General features: G+C 41.7%; 2 non-coding genes across 2 annotated transcripts; one reads left to right on the top strand and one right to left on the bottom strand.

Annotated features, from left to right (window-relative positions):
* Positions 1–5431: 5431 nt before the first annotated feature.
* Positions 5432–5537, bottom strand: LOC118485153. Its single transcript, XR_004875458.1, has one exon. It is a non-coding gene; the product is annotated as a small nucleolar RNA R71 (small nucleolar RNA).
* A 10364-nt stretch (positions 5538–15901) lies between these two features.
* On the top strand, positions 15902–16009 carry LOC118485258. The gene has a single exon (XR_004875563.1). It is a non-coding gene; the product is annotated as a small nucleolar RNA R71 (small nucleolar RNA).
* The last annotated feature ends 1330 nt before the right edge of the window (positions 16010–17339 follow it).

Raw genomic sequence — 17339 nt, forward strand, 5'->3', positions numbered from 1 at the left:
GTTACTAAAAGAAAGGGTAAAAATAAAAAGGTTTAGGTGGGTAAGAAGGGTGATTGTTTTAGGTTAATAAATGAAAAGGTTTAGGCTCAAAGGGGTTAACTAGGGGGATTTTGGGTAGGTGGTAAAAAAATGAAAAATAATGGTGTAGAAAGAAAAAAGGGTTAGTCCTAATGCCTCCATCATTTACTTACTTGGGTTTAAGTTGGTAAGGACCGGGAATGTATTGTCGTGGCAAGTTCTAGAGTCGTACGAACCAAGCGACTATTCACACAAGAAACGAAAGATGAGCATTTAGTTGTAAAGATATGTATTTGTATGCTCAATAAAGGCTCAAAACTCACTTTTGTGGGAATGGGTTTTTATGTGATCAAGTATATATAATCAAATTTTAACTAAGCTTGTCATGCCATTTCATAATTTCCTTATGTTGGTTCTTTTTATCACGACGCTATCGGTTGTAAATTTGTAAAAATATAACCTTGTTAGAACTTGAATTCCCAACTTAAACTTGGACATGTAAAAAGAAAATGAAAATTTTTGAAAAAAATTGGGGTGATTAGCGGTTCCAATAGAGTTTTGTGTAAGGCTTGTTATTAGGACTTGCAAGATTCAAGGTTTTAGCATCCCCCCCCCCCACTTAAATTACACATTGTCCTCAATGTGTCCCAAAAATAAGTTTTTAGGTTGATTGAATGTGTAAAAGGGTGTTAAAAGCAAAATTTTATGTTACTGGCATTCTGGACACGGCCCCGTGGTGACCGGGCACGGCCCCGTGTTCAGGTGCCAGTAACAATAATTAATAAAGAGAAACAAAAGCCTGGACACGGGGGCGTGTTCAGTGAACACGACCCGTGTCCAGTTACCTGAACTGGGCATTTTCTGCAGATTGTGCAGCACGGGGCCGTGTTGGGCGGACACGGCCTGTGCTGAACTTGCTGTAATGAAGAAATTTTTGTCGGATGGCCCTGTTTTCGTGCACGGGGTGATGTTCCTCATTTCCCTTGTTATCCTTTACCATCCCGAGTGTGTTTTATTCCTGCAAATTAAAATTAAACTAAAAATTAATCTAAACTAAACTAAGGATAGTTCCGCGGAATGCCTTCGTGGTGCGCCACGTTTATAAGGGTCCTTGACTAGACCCAAAGTGAGATTATATGTTTTCTGAGCGGGATGTTTTGCATCCCATGTTGCACCATCGGAGAGCATCATCTAAACTCGAATCAATAACCTTCATGTAATTGACCGGGTCATCGTCCTCTACTCTCTTCCTAACCCCAAACTTCACTTCCTTATCCCCATACTTCATAGTGAGCGTTCCGTCATTCATGTCTACCACTGCTTGTGCGGTGGCTAGAAATGGCCTCCCTAGTATGAGGGGGACTTTGGTGTCTTTTTCCATATCTAGTATGACAAAGTCGGCCAGGTAGACGAAATTGCCGACTTTGACCAATAGATTTTCAGCGACACCTTGCGGGTATTTGACGGATCTGTCGGCAAGTTGTATACTCATCTTGGTAGGGCTCGTTTTTCCTAGGCCGAGTCGTTTGAACATTGATGCGGGCATGAGGTTAATGCTAGCCCCAAGGTCGGCTAGTGCATTTCGAACGGGGGATTCCCCGATCGAGCAAGGAATTGTGAAGCTTCCGGGATCAATCTTCTTTTGTGGGAGTTTGTTGAGTACGAGGGCGGAGCACTCTTCGCCTAGGTTAACTAATTGCAATGATTCAATTTTCCTTTTATGGGTGAGGAAGTCCCTCATGAATTTTGAGTATTTAGGCATCTGAGTTAGGACTTCGATAAAAGGAATATTAACATGCAATTGTTTTAGTAGACTTTCGAATTTTGCGAATTGCTCATTGGTCTTTTGACAAATTAACCTACCGGGGTATGGAACCGGAGGAGCCTTGGTAGGCTCTTGAAGTAGAGGAGAAGCCTTCTCTTGTTGGGGCGGTGTTGTGCTTTCCTCAGTTGGTGGTGGTGGAGCTTCTTCGGGACCCACGGTACGGTTTCTTAATGTTATGAGATGAACTTGTGCTTTTGGGTTTGTTTCGGTATTACTTGGTAACGCGCCTTGTGGTCTATCGGAGAAATTTTGAGCTAGTTGATTTATTTGTTTTTCAGTGTTTTGTATACTATCTTGTTGATTTCTAAAATTCGATTCCAATTGTTGAAATCGATCCGAGTTTTTCGTTTCAGTGTCGGAGATGAGGCGAAATACAGTATCTTCAAGCCTTTCTCGTCCACCTTGTTGTTGAGGGAAATTTTGTAACTCATTTCTTGGTTGTTGAAAGTTTGTTCGTTGGTTTAGGTTTTGTTGGTTGCTACTATTGTCGGGTTCTCTCCAACCAAGGTTAGGGTGGTTACGCCATCCTTGGTTGTAGGTACCCGTTGGAGGACCTGACGGCCTAGGTCTATTATCAATGTAGTTTACCGATTCTGGTTGATCATCTGTTTCTTTCATACAACTCCAATTTTCATGTGGCCCACCACATCCTTCACAAGCCATAACCGAGACCGTTTTTGTCATTTCTAACTTTTTGATTTTTGAAGAGAGGGCCTCGATTTGGGCTTGTAAAGAAGTGCTTTCATCAACCTTATAGGCGCCCAGGGCAATAGATTTATTGCCTCGGGGAGTGTGCCACTGAAAATTGGTTTGAGCAATTTCCTCAATTTGATTGTATATTTCATGTGGGCGGCGATTACCTAAAAGTCCCCCGGAGCTAGAGTCAAGTGTTTGTCTTCTGTGTGGCAACAACTGACGGGTGGTCCGTAGGACAACCCTTAAAAGGCTTTAACTTAACGCACATTCTACATTTTATCCGGTTATTTGCGTGAATTAGGTAATCACAAGTTAATGGTGGTGCAGGTGTTAAAGTGTACAAGATGCAGCTTTTAGAGGGCTTGAAGGATGTTAGAGGCTGGCGTGATCAAAATGTGTGAAAACAAAGGAAAATGAAGAAATCGGAAGCAAAAGATCACTCAGAGCCGTAAGCTACGCCACCAGGCCGTAGCTTACGGCCCCTATAACCTACAAGAAATGTCCGCCGTAAGACAGGAGCGAAACGGCGTAAAGGTTCACTGCTCACCGTAAGCTACGGCCTCTTGCCGTACCTTACGGTGCTGAAGGGAGGATTGTTGTTCGCTGGGTGGCGTAAGCTACGGCAGGCGCCGTAGCTTACGGCGCCGATTGTTCCAAACGTGTAACTCTTGCATTAATTGGCCGTTTTATGAAGCATTATGATGTCCCATCATGGGTTTTCGGTTACGACATGAGAAAAACGAGCTTGGGACTATTTGAAGGCACTTGGGGGAGCTAGGAAAGATATCTTTTGCATAATCTTTCACTAGAATCAATTGGGAAGAATCTTGGCACTATATTTCTTGTCTTTGTTGGTGAAACTTGGAAACATTGTTTGTTATTTCTATTTTGTCATGATGTGTGTTAAAGCCATGAGTGGCTAGGTACTTTAATGACTATCTTGTGGTGAAGGTTTGTTTAGACTTTTGTGTTCTTATTTGCATTTCTAGAATATCAATCTCTTTTCATTTAAATTGATTGTTATGGTGTGTAATCGATTGTTAGTAATAGGTTGATTCTTATTTTAAACTAATTAGAAACCATACGTTCTTGGTGCCGTTGGCAATCGGGATATCATGGGTATAGTTAGGTTTGGGTAAGGGTTGATTGATCATCGGGTGACAACCTCACGTTCTCGGAATCTGAGTACTTCGTCCCCTTTCATCACTGCAATTGGTTATGCATGAACTATGTCTATGTAGTTCTTTCTAGTTAAATGATTAACACAAAAGTTGAAGCAAACCGGATACACAAGATAGTCGTTTATTTCTCAATTGTTTACAACTTCAAGTTTCAGTTCGCAAATTAGTTAATTAATCTTAGTGTTTAAAACCAATCAAATCAAAACAACTCGTGAATTTTATTTTTCTTGCAATTAGTTTAAATTTAGTGTAATTAGACAAGCTTCAAATAACACATATTCCACAAACTCCCTGTGTTCGATACCCACTTGCCACTATCTACATAGTTGTTATTGGGATTAAATTTGCGTGACCACGACATCACGTCAAATTTTGGCGCCGTTGCCGGGGAGTAGTGCGCAACGTGTGTTATTTTTGTTTGTGCTTTAAGTTTGTTATTTTTCTGGTTTACGCGAGGTGTGTTAGTGTGCAGGTATTTACAGGTGCATGCGTACTAGGAGCTCTCACAAGCTATCACCATTGGCGTTTGATCCGGAAATCGAGCGAACTTTGCGAGCAAACAGAATTTTGCTAAGAGAAAATACAATCAATAGTTCACCAACAACACCAGTTACACCAATTCGATACATGGATCCACCACCATCACCACCCACTACGGGTGAATTTACCTCATCATTCATACCAACATCCACTCAACCTTCACCTAACACTACCATTCCACCAAATACTACCGAACCCACCATACCTCAACAGGTTACACCAACTAACACCACACAGCCCATTACTACCCAAGAAGAACCAACCGTAACCTTTAACCCTTCCACTACTATACCACCATTATCCCATTTTTTCCCGGGTGCGGGTCCATCATATTCGGGCCATACTATGGCACCAATTTCGTCTATTGTCCATGCTACACCGTATCGACCACCAAATCAATCGGGTTTCCAATACTCGACTATTCCATTTGGGCAATCATCGGGAATTCAAGGAGATGGGTATGATGAAGGTTATGAGGAATTTGAAGGTTTTGATGAAGAAGGATACGGTTATGGGGGTGATGGAGAGCAAGGGGAGTACGGTTATACGCAAGGCCAAGTACAAGTGATTCCAAATATTGGTGGGGTTCAACAACAACTCATACCTCAACATATTAGGCCAAGGCCACAAGGGCCGCAAATGCAACGCCCGGTTCCTTTGCAACAAGTTCGACCACAACAGGTGCAACCGCAAATTCAAAGGCCAATCCAACAACCCATTGTACCACAAGGGCCCATGCAAAGGCCAATGGGTCAAGTTCGTCCAAGAGGTCGATTTGGTGTGCCAAGGAGGCATCTTAGGGAAAATGCAAGGGGAATTGAAGCACATTTTAGACCGGTGATAACGCACAATCCTTCACCGGTGGTTATTCCTCATAACAACCAAGGGAGAACTTTTGAAGTAAGAACCAATTCGTTACAAAGTTTGCCGAAATATAAGGGGCTAGCAACGGAGGAGCCTTATTTCCATTTGGAAGCCTATGACTCAATTTGCAATACTCTTGGGAGTCAAGGTTTTTCGGCCGATGATATCAAGTTGGTACTATTTCAATTTTCTTTGGAGGACAAGGCAAAGAAGTGGTTCTACACTTTGCCTTCGGCATCTATCTATACTTGGGCGGAGATGCAACAAACATTCTTAGACGAATTCTATACCGCCCAAAAGACCAATGATGCGAGAAAAGGATTGAGGAGTTTTCAACAACAACAAGGCGAAATGTTCCATGAAGCATTTGAGCGTTTGAACATGATGATTAAAAATTGCCCACATCATGGGATTGAGCTTTGGGAGTTAATGAACGCTTTTCATGAAGGGTTGTGTGCCGAAGATGCACGAGATTTGATGTCCATCACAAATGGAACTTTTGGCACAAATTATGAGTATGAGGATTGGGAATTTTTGGAACAAATGGCGATCACCTCAAAGAGAAAAGCTCAAGCTTCAAGGAGAGCACGACCGGCCGTTACTCGAACACAAGTGCACGCGGTTGATGACGGTAATATACAAACTTCTAATCAAATTTATGACGTTTGTGCATTGTGTAATGAAATAGGTCATGCGGCGGAAAATTGCCAAGGAATGGTTGAAGGGCAATTTGAAGAAGTTCATGCTATTCAAGGTCAAGGAGGGGGTGGTAGAAATTACAACATGAATTCTAACACTTATCACCCCGGGTTGAGAAATCATCCGAATTTTCGTTATGGGAACCCTTCGAATCAATCAAACCCGAACTTTCAAGGTAGCCAAGGGAATTATGGTTCGCGCCAACCTTACAATAATCAAGGTGGATATAGAGGTGGGAACAACCAAGGATATCAAAGGCAATACCAAGCGGGTCAAGAAAAAGGGGGGTCTTCGGGTGGAAATGAAATGATGGAAATGTTGAAGAGTATGCAAGTGGAGATGCAAAAGAGGAACCAAATGGATGACGCACGCATACAAAAGGATGAGGCGTGAGACAAAGCAATCCAAACTTTGACCACTCAAATGGGTCAACTTGCAACCGAAGTGTCCGAATTGAAGAAGGGTAAAGGTCAATTACCAAGCGACACTAAGGTAAATCCATCTCACGGTACGTCAAGAGGTAACAATGTTAATATTCATCATGTGAGTGTTTTGAGAAGTGGGAAAGAGTATAAAACCAATCCTTCACCGGATTTGGTTGAAGGGGTGGTTGAGGATATAACGGGTCAAGAAAGTGAGGAAGAAAACGAACCACCCATTGTTTCGTCTAAAAAACCCAATTTTGAAAAACCCGAAATTATTAAAGAAAAAGAAAAAGTAAATGAGGGTGAGGGGTCTAGTGAAGTACCGTTTCCTTCGGCCTTGCTAGATCCGGGTAAAAAGAATTTTATTTCAAAACGGGGTCCTCAAAAAGAGGAAATGTGGGAGGTATTCAAACAGGTTAAAATTAATCTTCCTTTGCTTGAAGCTATTAAACAGGTACCCGCTTACGCCAAATTTCTAAAGGAATTGTGTACTCAAAAGAGGCAACAAAAAGTGCCTAAATTGGTAGATTTGACGGAGCGGGTAAGTGCGGTATTGAAAGGAGACCTTCCTCCTAAGTTACAAGATCCGGGAACGCCCTTAATAAATATTCAAGTTGGAAATTTTCAAACCACAAGGGCATTGTTGGATCTTGGAGCCGGAGTAAGTATCCTACCGGGGGGGTTATATGACCAATATGATTTTGGTCCATTGAAGCGGGTCGAAACAACGGTTGTATTAGCCGACTTGTCTCATAAGCTTCCCCGGGGTATCGTACGGGATGTTATAGTTAAAGTTGATGAATTTTATTATCCCGTTGATTTCCTTGTGCTAGATTACTCATCCGCGGACCCAATTCAACAACAAAATGTTATTTTGGGTCGGCCATTTTTGAACACCGCACATGCTATTATTGATTGTCGTTATGGCACAGTTGACATGACATTCGGTAATAGAAAAATGAGGTTGAATGTTTTTACTAACGGTACTAATGTGTATGGTGATGAGTGTTTTTTGGCAGATTTTATAGATGGCTATGACCCGAAGGTGTTCGAAGAAGAAATTTTGGGCTCTTGTGTTTGTGATATGTCTTTGCAGGTTCATACATGCGAGTTAGAGGTTGAAGAGAAGGAGCAAGAAGCTCTCGCGGTGAAGGAAGGAAGTCCACCATGGACTTACCAAACGGATACATTACCGGTGGAAATCGATTCGGGCACCAAGCCTTCTTTGGAAAGTCCACCAAGTGTGGAGTTGAAGGAGCTACCAAAGCACTTAAAGTATGCATTTTTGGGGGAGAATGATACCTTACCGGTAATCATTGCTTCCAACTTGGAGGTAGCTCAAGAAGAAGAATTGATGCGGGTGTTGAAGGCTCATAAGGCGGCGATTGGGTGGACGATAGCCGATTTAAAGGGTATTAGTCCATCCATTGTGATGCACAAGATTATTACAAGCGAGGATGCAAAGCCGACCCGTGAAACACAAAGAAGGTTAAATCCGAATTTGAGAGAGGTGGTGAAGAAAGAAGTCATCAAGTGGTTGGATGCGGGGATCATTTACCCCATTTCGGATAGTGCATGGGTAAGTCCGACACAGGTAGTGCCTAAAAAATCCGGCATCCAAGTAGTGAAAGATGAACAAGGTGAGCAAATCGCCACCCGCCCGGTAACCGGGTGGCGAGTGTGTATTGATTATCGCAAATTAAACGCGGCTACCTCAAAAGACCATTTCCCGTTACCCTTCATTGACCAAATAATTGAAAAACTTTCCGGTCAAAAATATTATTGCTTTTTGGATGGGTATTCGGGATATAACCAAATTGCTATTCACCCGGACGACCAACACAAAACCACGTTTACATGTCCATATGGTACATTTGCTTTTCGGCGAATGCCATTTGGATTATGTAACGCCCCCGCCACGTTCCAAAGATGTATGATGAGTATATTTTCGGACATGGTCGGGGAGTCTCTTGAAGTGTTTATGGACGATTTTTCCATTTTTGGTCCAAGTTTTGACTCTTGTCTTAATGAATTAGAAAAAGTTTTAAAAAGGTGTGTTGAGACAAACTTGGTACTAAGTTGGGAAAAGAGCCATTTTATGGTTCAAGAGGGTATTGTTTTGGGGCATGTCATTTCGGACCGGGGGATGGAGGTAGACAAAGCAAAGATTCGGGTAATTTCATCTTTACCCCCACCAAAGAATGTAAAGGGGGTGAGATCTTTTTTGGGGCATGCGGGGTTTTACCGAAGGTTTATTAAAGGCTTTAGTGTGATCACAAAACCTTTATGTAACTTATTATTAAAAGATGTTCCATTTGATTTTACTGACGAATGTTTGCAAGCGTTTCATGTTTTGAAGGAACAGTTGGTGAAGGCTCCCATTTTGCAACCACCGGATTGGTCAAAGCCGTTCGAGATTATGTGTGATGCTAGTGATACAACTATTGGAGCGGTTTTGGGGCAAAGGGTAGATAAAAAGCCGGTGGTGATATACTATGCAAGCAAAACATTGTCCGAGGCGCAACTTAATTACACCACAACCGAGAAAGAATTGTTAGCGGTGGTGTATGCCTTGGACAAGTTTCGATCTTATATTTGGGGAAGCAAGGTGATAGTGTATTCGGATCATAGCGCGGTCCGATATTTGATGGAAAAGAAGGATGCAAAACCCCGGTTGATTCGTTGGGTGCTTCTACTACAAGAATTCGATCTTGAGATTCGGGACAAAAAAGGGTGTGAAAATGTTGTTGCGGATCATTTGTCCCGAATCCCGTTGGAAGGTGTCGATGACCCAAGTGAAATAAATGAACGGTTCCCCGATGAAGACTTGTTGGCCGTCTCCACTTATGTTGCACCTTGGTATGCTCATTATGTCAATTATTTGGCTAAGGGTGCAATTCCAAGTCATTGGACTAGGAAAAGACGACAACAATTTCTTAGTCAAGTGAAGCAATACATATGGGACGAACCCGACTTGTTCAAAATTGGAGCCGATCAAGTGATACGAAGATGTGTTCCCGAAACGGAAGTTCTAGAGATTTTGATTCATGCTCATTCATCGGCATGTGGTGGGCATTTTAGTGGGAACAAGACGGGTTATCGGGTGTTATCTAGTGGGTTCTATTGGCCTACGATTTTCAAAGATTCTTGTGAGTATGCCCGGAATTGCATCAATTGTCAAAGAATGGGAAGTATTTCGAAACGTGATGAAATGCCGTTAAACCCGATTTTGGTAGTAGAAGTATTTGATGTTTGGGGAATTGACTTCATGGGTCCTTTCCCAAACTCAAATGGGTTCTTATACATTTTGGTTGCGGTTGATTACGTGTCGAAATGGATTGAAGCTATTGCCACAAGGACCAATGATCACTCCGTTGTTTGTAAGTTTGTGCAATCTAATATTTTTGCTCGTTTTGGTGTGCCTAGGGTGATAATAAGTGATGGCGGGTCGCATTTCAAGAATTTCAATTTTGGGAAGTTGCTCAAGAGATACAATGTGAACCACCGTGTTGCTACACCATACCACCCGCAAACGAGTGGTCAAGTCGAAGTTTCTAACCGGCAAATTAAGGAGATCCTTATGAAGACGGTGAGAACGGATCGGAAGGATTGGTCAAGCAAGCTTGACGATGCGTTGTGGGCCTACCGAACGGCTTACAAAACTCCACTTGATACCACTCCTTATCGGATGGTTTATGGGAAAGGATGTCACTTGCCTATGGAGTTGGCACACCGGGCATATTGGGCAATTAAAACGGTAAACGCAAACTACGATGAAGCGGGTCGGGCGAGAAAGCTTCAATTGAATGAAATAGAGGAAATAAGGGACCAAGCTTATGAGTGTGCAGCCGCATACAAAGACAAACTTAAAAAAGTTCATGATGCGAAGATCAAGAAAAAGAACTTTGAAGTGGGTCAGAAAGTGTGGTTGTATAATTCAAGGTTGAAATTGTTTGCGGGGAAACTAAAAAGCAAGTGGATGGGTCCTTACGTTGTCCGAAGAGTGGGAAGGTTCGGAGATGTTGATATTCAAGACGAACGAACAAACAAGCAACAAACGGTGAACGGGCATCGGCTCAAACCGTACTTGGAAGGTAATGATATCAACAATCTCGAGCTAGATAAAGTGGGCTACATTTTACGCCCGGTGGATGACGAGGAAACGTGAAAGAGGCCCAGGTTTGGTAGTTGTAAATATTTAGGATAGTTTATTTTATTTTAAATAAGTCTCGTTCAAACCGGTTTTCGAAACAAGTGTGGGGAAATTTTCACGAATTTCCCGAACATAGTGTTGAGGACAACACGGGTTTTTAACGGGGGGTAGGGTATGTTTTTTATCTAAAATTATAAAAACTTATAAAAATTTTAAAAATTAAATTAAATTAAAAAAAAAAAAAAAAACAACAAAGTTTTAAGAAAAGTTGGCCCCCTTGAGCCCAGTACTCGCCGTAAGCTACGGTGGGGGGCCGTAGCTTACGGCACCCATTCAACAAACAAAGTCTTACGGCCCCAAGCCCCTGTCTTACGATGCACTATTTTGTCCAGTGATTACCGTAAGCTACGGCAATGTGCCGTAGCGTACGGCGCCGAGTGTAGTTTGGGGTCCGGTTCAGGTCGATGTTCTTTATAAAAAAAAAAAAAAAAAATAAGTAACAATTCCGAAAATTTAATAATAATAATAATAAACTCTTCCAATAACCCCAACCACACCTTTTCTTTCATCATTCCCCAACCACACCTTTTCTCTTCTTCTTCTTCTCTACTTCTCCTTCTTCACTTAGAAACCCTAACTTCATACTTTCATAACTTTCTCAAAACAAGTCCGATTTCGGTGATTCTTGGGTCCATTTTGGGTGAAATTTCACAAGGAATTCAGATTTAGTATTGAATCTTGAAGATTCCTTAGTTTTCTGGGTCGAATTTCAAACCCTAGGTGCCGAAAATTTGGGTCTTTTTGTGGGTTTTTGTGTGAACTTCAAGCTTTAGTGATTCTCATCTTCTACAACACCAAGGTATGCAATTTTTGTTCATTCTTTGAAGTACATTGAGGTTTGTAAGTTTCCATCATGTTTTTACTTACACACTTGCTTGTATGAGATAGATGATAGAATTTGTAAACCATTGATTGTTATTAGTATAAATGTGTTGATGTTTTATAAAACTTTGTTGGAAAATTCTGATTTTAGGAGACATAATGCCAAAATTTTGAAGAAATAAAAATTTTGGGTTTTTGCACATTTATACCTATAACATGAAGCAAGTGTGGGGAAGATGGGATAAAAATCACTAACTTGAATTGTTTGCTTTGTTTATGAATGTGTGTAGGTATGGCTTCTAGGAAAGGAAAGGGGGTTGCAAGTTCTTCCCAAGGGGATGCGGTACAACAAAAAAGGAGGAGATTGGCTCGGATTGGTGACCCGGACTCGGAGGAGGATGCACCGCCAAGGGGACCCAAGCCGGATTGGGCATCCGGTTCATTGTTAGAACAACCCGCGGAATGGAGAGAGGATCTTTTTCACGAACAAATGAACAAGTTAAAACAAAGGGGAGAAGCGTTTATTTGTGAAAAAGAAATCCGGGAGTCGGATTTTGCCCCGTTCGGAATCATAGCCAAGTTTAACGCATTGGGTTGGGGAGCGGTCACAAAGTGTTATGATGGCGAGAAGAAGAAAATGTATGACACGCAGATTCAAGAGTGGGTGGCATCACTTGAATGTCCTCCATTCAAGGCTCCGAACAAGATGCGGTTAGTTGGGAAGTGTAATGGTGTGAAGGTAGAGATGTCGTATGATTCCTTGCGCCGGGTGGCAAAGTTTGATGATGGGCCGGCCAATGAATATATTTACCCAAGTCTTAAGGATCTTTACCACGAGCCCGCTAAACATCCACAATGGCAAAGCATGCTTGATTACCTCTTTCTTCCGGGCACAACGCATGGGAAATTATATAGAAGAAATTTAAGAATGGAGGCGAAGTTGTTATTGACGTTGTGTATGTACAATGTCATGCCAAGGCGAGGTGACAAGATGGAGGTACGGTTTCAAGAAGTGCCAATCTTGTATATGATGATGCGTGGGTCACCCAAGGTTCCTTTCCGATTTTTGGTACTAAACAACATTTGGTTGAGCAAGAATAGTAGGGAGAAGAAGATTATACCTCATTGCCGGTTGATTACGGCATTGCTCAAGAAGTACGGGGCAATCAAAGGAGATGAAAAAGGGTCCTACAAGAGGTTTAGACCATTCGACCTTAATAATCTTGGGTCGGATTGGACCTACACAGAATCGGAAAGGTTTCATAAATTGAAGACGGATGGTAGAAGGTGGAGAGCCTTAAAAGTGGATGCGAGGCCGTTGAGACCGGGAGAGGAAGAGGAACCCGAATCAATGGATGAGGAAGTGAGTGGGGATGATGATTATCGTGAAGACACTTTCACGGTAGATGTTCAAGGAGGAAGTGTTGGTCAAGCGGGGGTTCAAGGAGCCGGCGTACAATCTGGCTATGTGGGAAGTGCATTTGACTATGCACAACAAGCTTACGACCCGTATTGGGCCCACTCGGGGGATATGGGTCAAATTATTCAACAAAGGCGGCCACCCACATTCGGCAATTGGAGTGAACCAAACCAAGTGTTATTTGATCATCAAACTTTTTTGGGTGCTAGTGCGGAAAGGGCTATCAAAAGAAGTTATGATAGGAATGAGCAATTGAACCGCGCTCATAGATATGCCCATGAAGAAGAGATGAATAACCGTTACTTGGATGATCGACAAAGGCGCATGCACGATCAATGGCATGCGGGGCAACCGGTTGTGGGAGATCCACCCGTTGTGGACTACACCACACTTCCACCATATGATGGTAGTGTGTCATACCCCACCCCACCATTGCACCACTCTCAATGGGTGGATCCGCATGCTATGAGTTACCAACAAGCAAATCCAAGTAGTGATCAAGGAAGTAGTAGTGGCGGTGGAGCATTTGGTTTTGGTGAATGGACGGATGTGATGACATCCATCTTTGGGCCTCCACAGCCGAAGTATTACTAGCCAGGTCGTATTTCGCTCCTTTGTACATTTTTGTATATGTTTATGTGTTTATGTTTATGTTGCGGTTGGGAGGTTGGGTGGTGTTTGTGTTAATATGTTTGTGGGTTGTGAGCGTTGGTGGTGTCAATTTAAAAAAAAAAAAAAAAAAAATGGGTTTGAGAATATAAGCAATTGGGGATGTTTTTTGTTGAAAGCGATCTTTCCCTCAAAACCATACATTGGGACAATGTATCCCAAGTGTGGGGATGGGGGAAATTTTTGAGAAATTCAAAAATTTTGCAAATCCAAGCGAAAGTGTACAAATTTGAAAACTTGATATTGTTCCATTTGACACACCGACACCCATTTCAAATCTTTTCTTGGTGAGAATTGAGCCACGCATGATTGTTAGTGATATTTTCTTGTTTGAGTGGCGTTGTGTGTTGTGTGTTAATAGAACTTGTGTGTGAATACTTGTTAAATCCTAGAGTCAACATGCTTTTGAAGATGATAGGGGACTTCTAGGATGCCTCGTCTAGATGAGTGCGAGTGTGGGATTTGGGGGGTTGGACCTCATTAATTATATATATGAGCATGGTTGCGAGAAGGGTGGGGGTTTGGACATTTAGTTGCCCATTTTGTGCTTAAAGCCTATCATTTGTTACCCCCTAGTTAGTTACCTAAAATTTACCCGATTTGACCCGGTCTTATAATATTAGTGGTTGTTTAGTAGTTTGTGATTTAGTTGTGTTCTAAAAAAAAAAAAAAAAAAAAAAAAAAAAAAAAAAAAAAAAAAGAGAAAAAGCAATGAAAATATGAAAAAAAAAAAGTGATGTTTAGTTGTTTTGTATATAGTAGTTAAGTTTGATAGTTGTGTGTTTATTCCATTGTGTAATAAAAGACCGGGTTAAATCCTTCGCTACTACATATATATTCCTTTTCCTACCCTTTCACCTAGCCCCATTACAACCCGTAAGTTTCCTTGATTCAAAAGCATGCTAGACATTGGTTAGGAGGCAACTTGATTTTCATACAAGCTTATTGTCGCACACACACATATACGCATTGAGTGGTTTAGCATAAGTTGCTAATTTTTCTTGTCACCGAGAGTTTGTGAGGGGTGTGTCTATTGGATTGATAAAAAGCTAGTAAAAGGATGGCATTTTGGTTTGGTTTGCATGTTTGGTCGCTATGGTTAAAAACAGTTTTTGAAGTGGTTGCTTGGGACAAGCAACGGGTAAGTGTGGGGATGTGACGGGTGGTCCGTAGGACAACCCTTAAAAGGCTTTAACTTAACGCACATTCTACATTTTATCCGGTTATTTGCGTGAATTAGGTAATCACAAGTTAATGGTGGTGCAGGTGTTAAAGTGTACAAGATGCAGCTTTTAGAGGGCTTGAAGGATGTTAGAGGCTGGCGTGATCAAAATGTGTGAAAACAAAGGAAAATGAAGAAATCGGAAGCAAAAGATCACTCAGAGCCGTAAGCTACGCCACCAGGCCGTAGCTTACGGCCCCTATAACCTACAAGAAATGTCCACCGTAAGACAGGAGCGAAACGGCGTAAAGGTTCACTGCTCACCGTAAGCTACGGCCTCTTGCCGTACCTTACGGTGCTGAAGGGAGGATTGTTGTTCGCTGGGTGGCGTAAGCTACGGCAGGCGCCGTAGCTTACGGCGCCGATTGTTCCAAACGTGTAACTCTTGCATTAATTGGCCGTTTTATGAAGCATTATGATGTCCCATCATGGGTTTTCGGTTACGACATGAGAAAAACGAGCTTGGGACTATTTGAAGGCACTTGGGGGAGCTAGGAAAGATATCTTTTGCATAATCTTTCACTAGAATCAATTGGGAAGAATCTTGGCACTATATTTCTTGTCTTTGTTGGTGAAACTTGGAAACATTGTTTGTTATTTCTATTTTGTCATGATGTGTGTTAAAGCCATGAGTGGCTAGGTACTTTAATGACTATCTTGTGGTGAAGGTTTGTTTAGACTTTTGTGTTCTTATTTGCATTTCTAGAATATCAATCTCTTTTCATTTAAATTGATTGTTATGGTGTGTAATCGATTGTTAGTAACAGGTTGATTCTTATTTTAAACTAATTAGAAACCATACGTTCTTGGTGCCGTTGGCAATCGGGATATCATGGGTATAGTTAGGTTTGGGTAAGGGTTGATTGATCATCGGGTGACAACCTCACGTTCTCGGAATCTGAGTACTTCGTCCCCTTTCATCACTGCAATTGGTTATGCATGAACTATGTCTATGTAGTTCTTTCTAGTTAAATGATTAACACAAAAGTTGAAGCAAACCGGATACACAAGATAGTCGTTTATTTCTCAATTGTTTACAACTTCAAGTTTCATTTCGCAAATTAGTTAATTAATCTTAGTGTTTAAAACCAATCAAATCAAAACAACTCGTGAATTTTATTTTTCTTGCAATTAGTTTAAATTTAGTGTAATTAGACAAGCTTCAAATAACACATATTCCACAAACTCCCTGTGTTCGATACCCACTTGCCACTATCTACATAGTTGTTATTGGGATTAAATTTGCGTGACCACGACATCACGTCAACAACCCATTGTAGAAAGTGGATACTTGTTGCCATACCGCAAGACCGTGGTGAGGACACTTTCGCAATAACTCCTTGAACCTTTTCCCAAGTTTCATATAAGGATTCCCCATCCTCTTGTGAATATGTATTAATTTCAGTCATTAATTTAGCCGTTTTAGCGGGAGGGAAATACTTATATAGAAACTTTTGGGCTAGTTCATCCCAGGTGTTTACCGAACCAACTGGGAGGGCGTTGAGCAAAGCTTTTGCTCGGTCTTTTAGTGAAAAGGGAAACATTCGAAGGCGGATGGCGTCATTTGATGCTCCATTGATCCAAAAGGTATCACATATTTCTAAGAAATTAGTACTATGTAGATAGGGATCCTCGTCCGCAAGCCCACGGAAGGTTGCGGAGTTTTGAAGCATTTGTATCAAATGTGGCCGAAGTTCGAAGTTGTTGGCTTCAACATTCGGTGCATTAATAGCGGCGCCGAGGTTACCCACGGTGGGTTGTAGGTAATCCATGAGGGTACGTTGGTCCGTCATTGGAAGTGGGTTCCCCGGAACCTTCTCTTGGATTTTAGCTTTAAGTCTTTTTCTGAGAAAGCGTTCGGGTTCTTCTAGAGGTTCTTTTATGTCTCTACTAGAACTGGAGCTCATCACTACGTTGAAAGTTCAGATGTGGTGTCTGGTTCCAAGTCCTGTAATAAAAACAGAAAAGAATGTTGGTCAGGAAGTTCACCACGGCCCCGTGCTCAGTAAACACAGCCCGTGGTCGGAGATACAACGATTGTTTTCCGGATCCCTGTTACTGGAAAGTTGGACACGGCCCCGTGTTGCACCGACACGGCCACGTGCTTAGCTCTCTGTAACTCGGAAAATAAAAACTGCCAGTGACACTGCTGGGCACGACCCGTGTCCGACCAGGCACGGCTCGTGCTGAGCTCTGCAGAAGCTGAAAAATTAAGAAAATCCTACAGAAAATAAAAATAAAAAGAAAATGGAAAAAATTGATTAGGCCGCTGATTCCTAACTTTCTTAAAATCATTGTGTCCCCGGCAACGGCGCCAAAAGACTTGATGCGTGTCAGTGTGTATATGTTTTAGGTATATATTTTAAGCCCTTTTTACACTTTTTAGCCAGGTTTTAAATTTATAAAACACGATATTTACTAACACTAAACACACATATGGGCAAGTGCACCCATCGTGGACGTAGTATTGTGTTGGTAAGATACCGAGGTCGTCGAAGGACACAAGAGCTTTTATTACCGGTTTATCCTCAACATCTAATCAAATCAAAATGTTAGAAAAAGGTTTTTAAACTAAGAAAATAAAACTAACTAAAATGCTGAAAAGTAAAATAAAAATAAAAACAGATAGACAAGATGAATCACTTGGATCCGACTCATGTGTAGTGTAATCTTTGATTATTTTCGCACTTTTGCACTTGTTTAAGAGATTATCTTAGTTATTGTAGTAGGCCCCTCTTTTGAAGG

This window comes from Helianthus annuus, chromosome 12, assembly GCF_002127325.2.
Source record: "Helianthus annuus cultivar XRQ/B chromosome 12, HanXRQr2.0-SUNRISE, whole genome shotgun sequence".
In the NCBI taxonomy this organism is placed as follows: domain Eukaryota; kingdom Viridiplantae; phylum Streptophyta; class Magnoliopsida; order Asterales; family Asteraceae; genus Helianthus; species Helianthus annuus.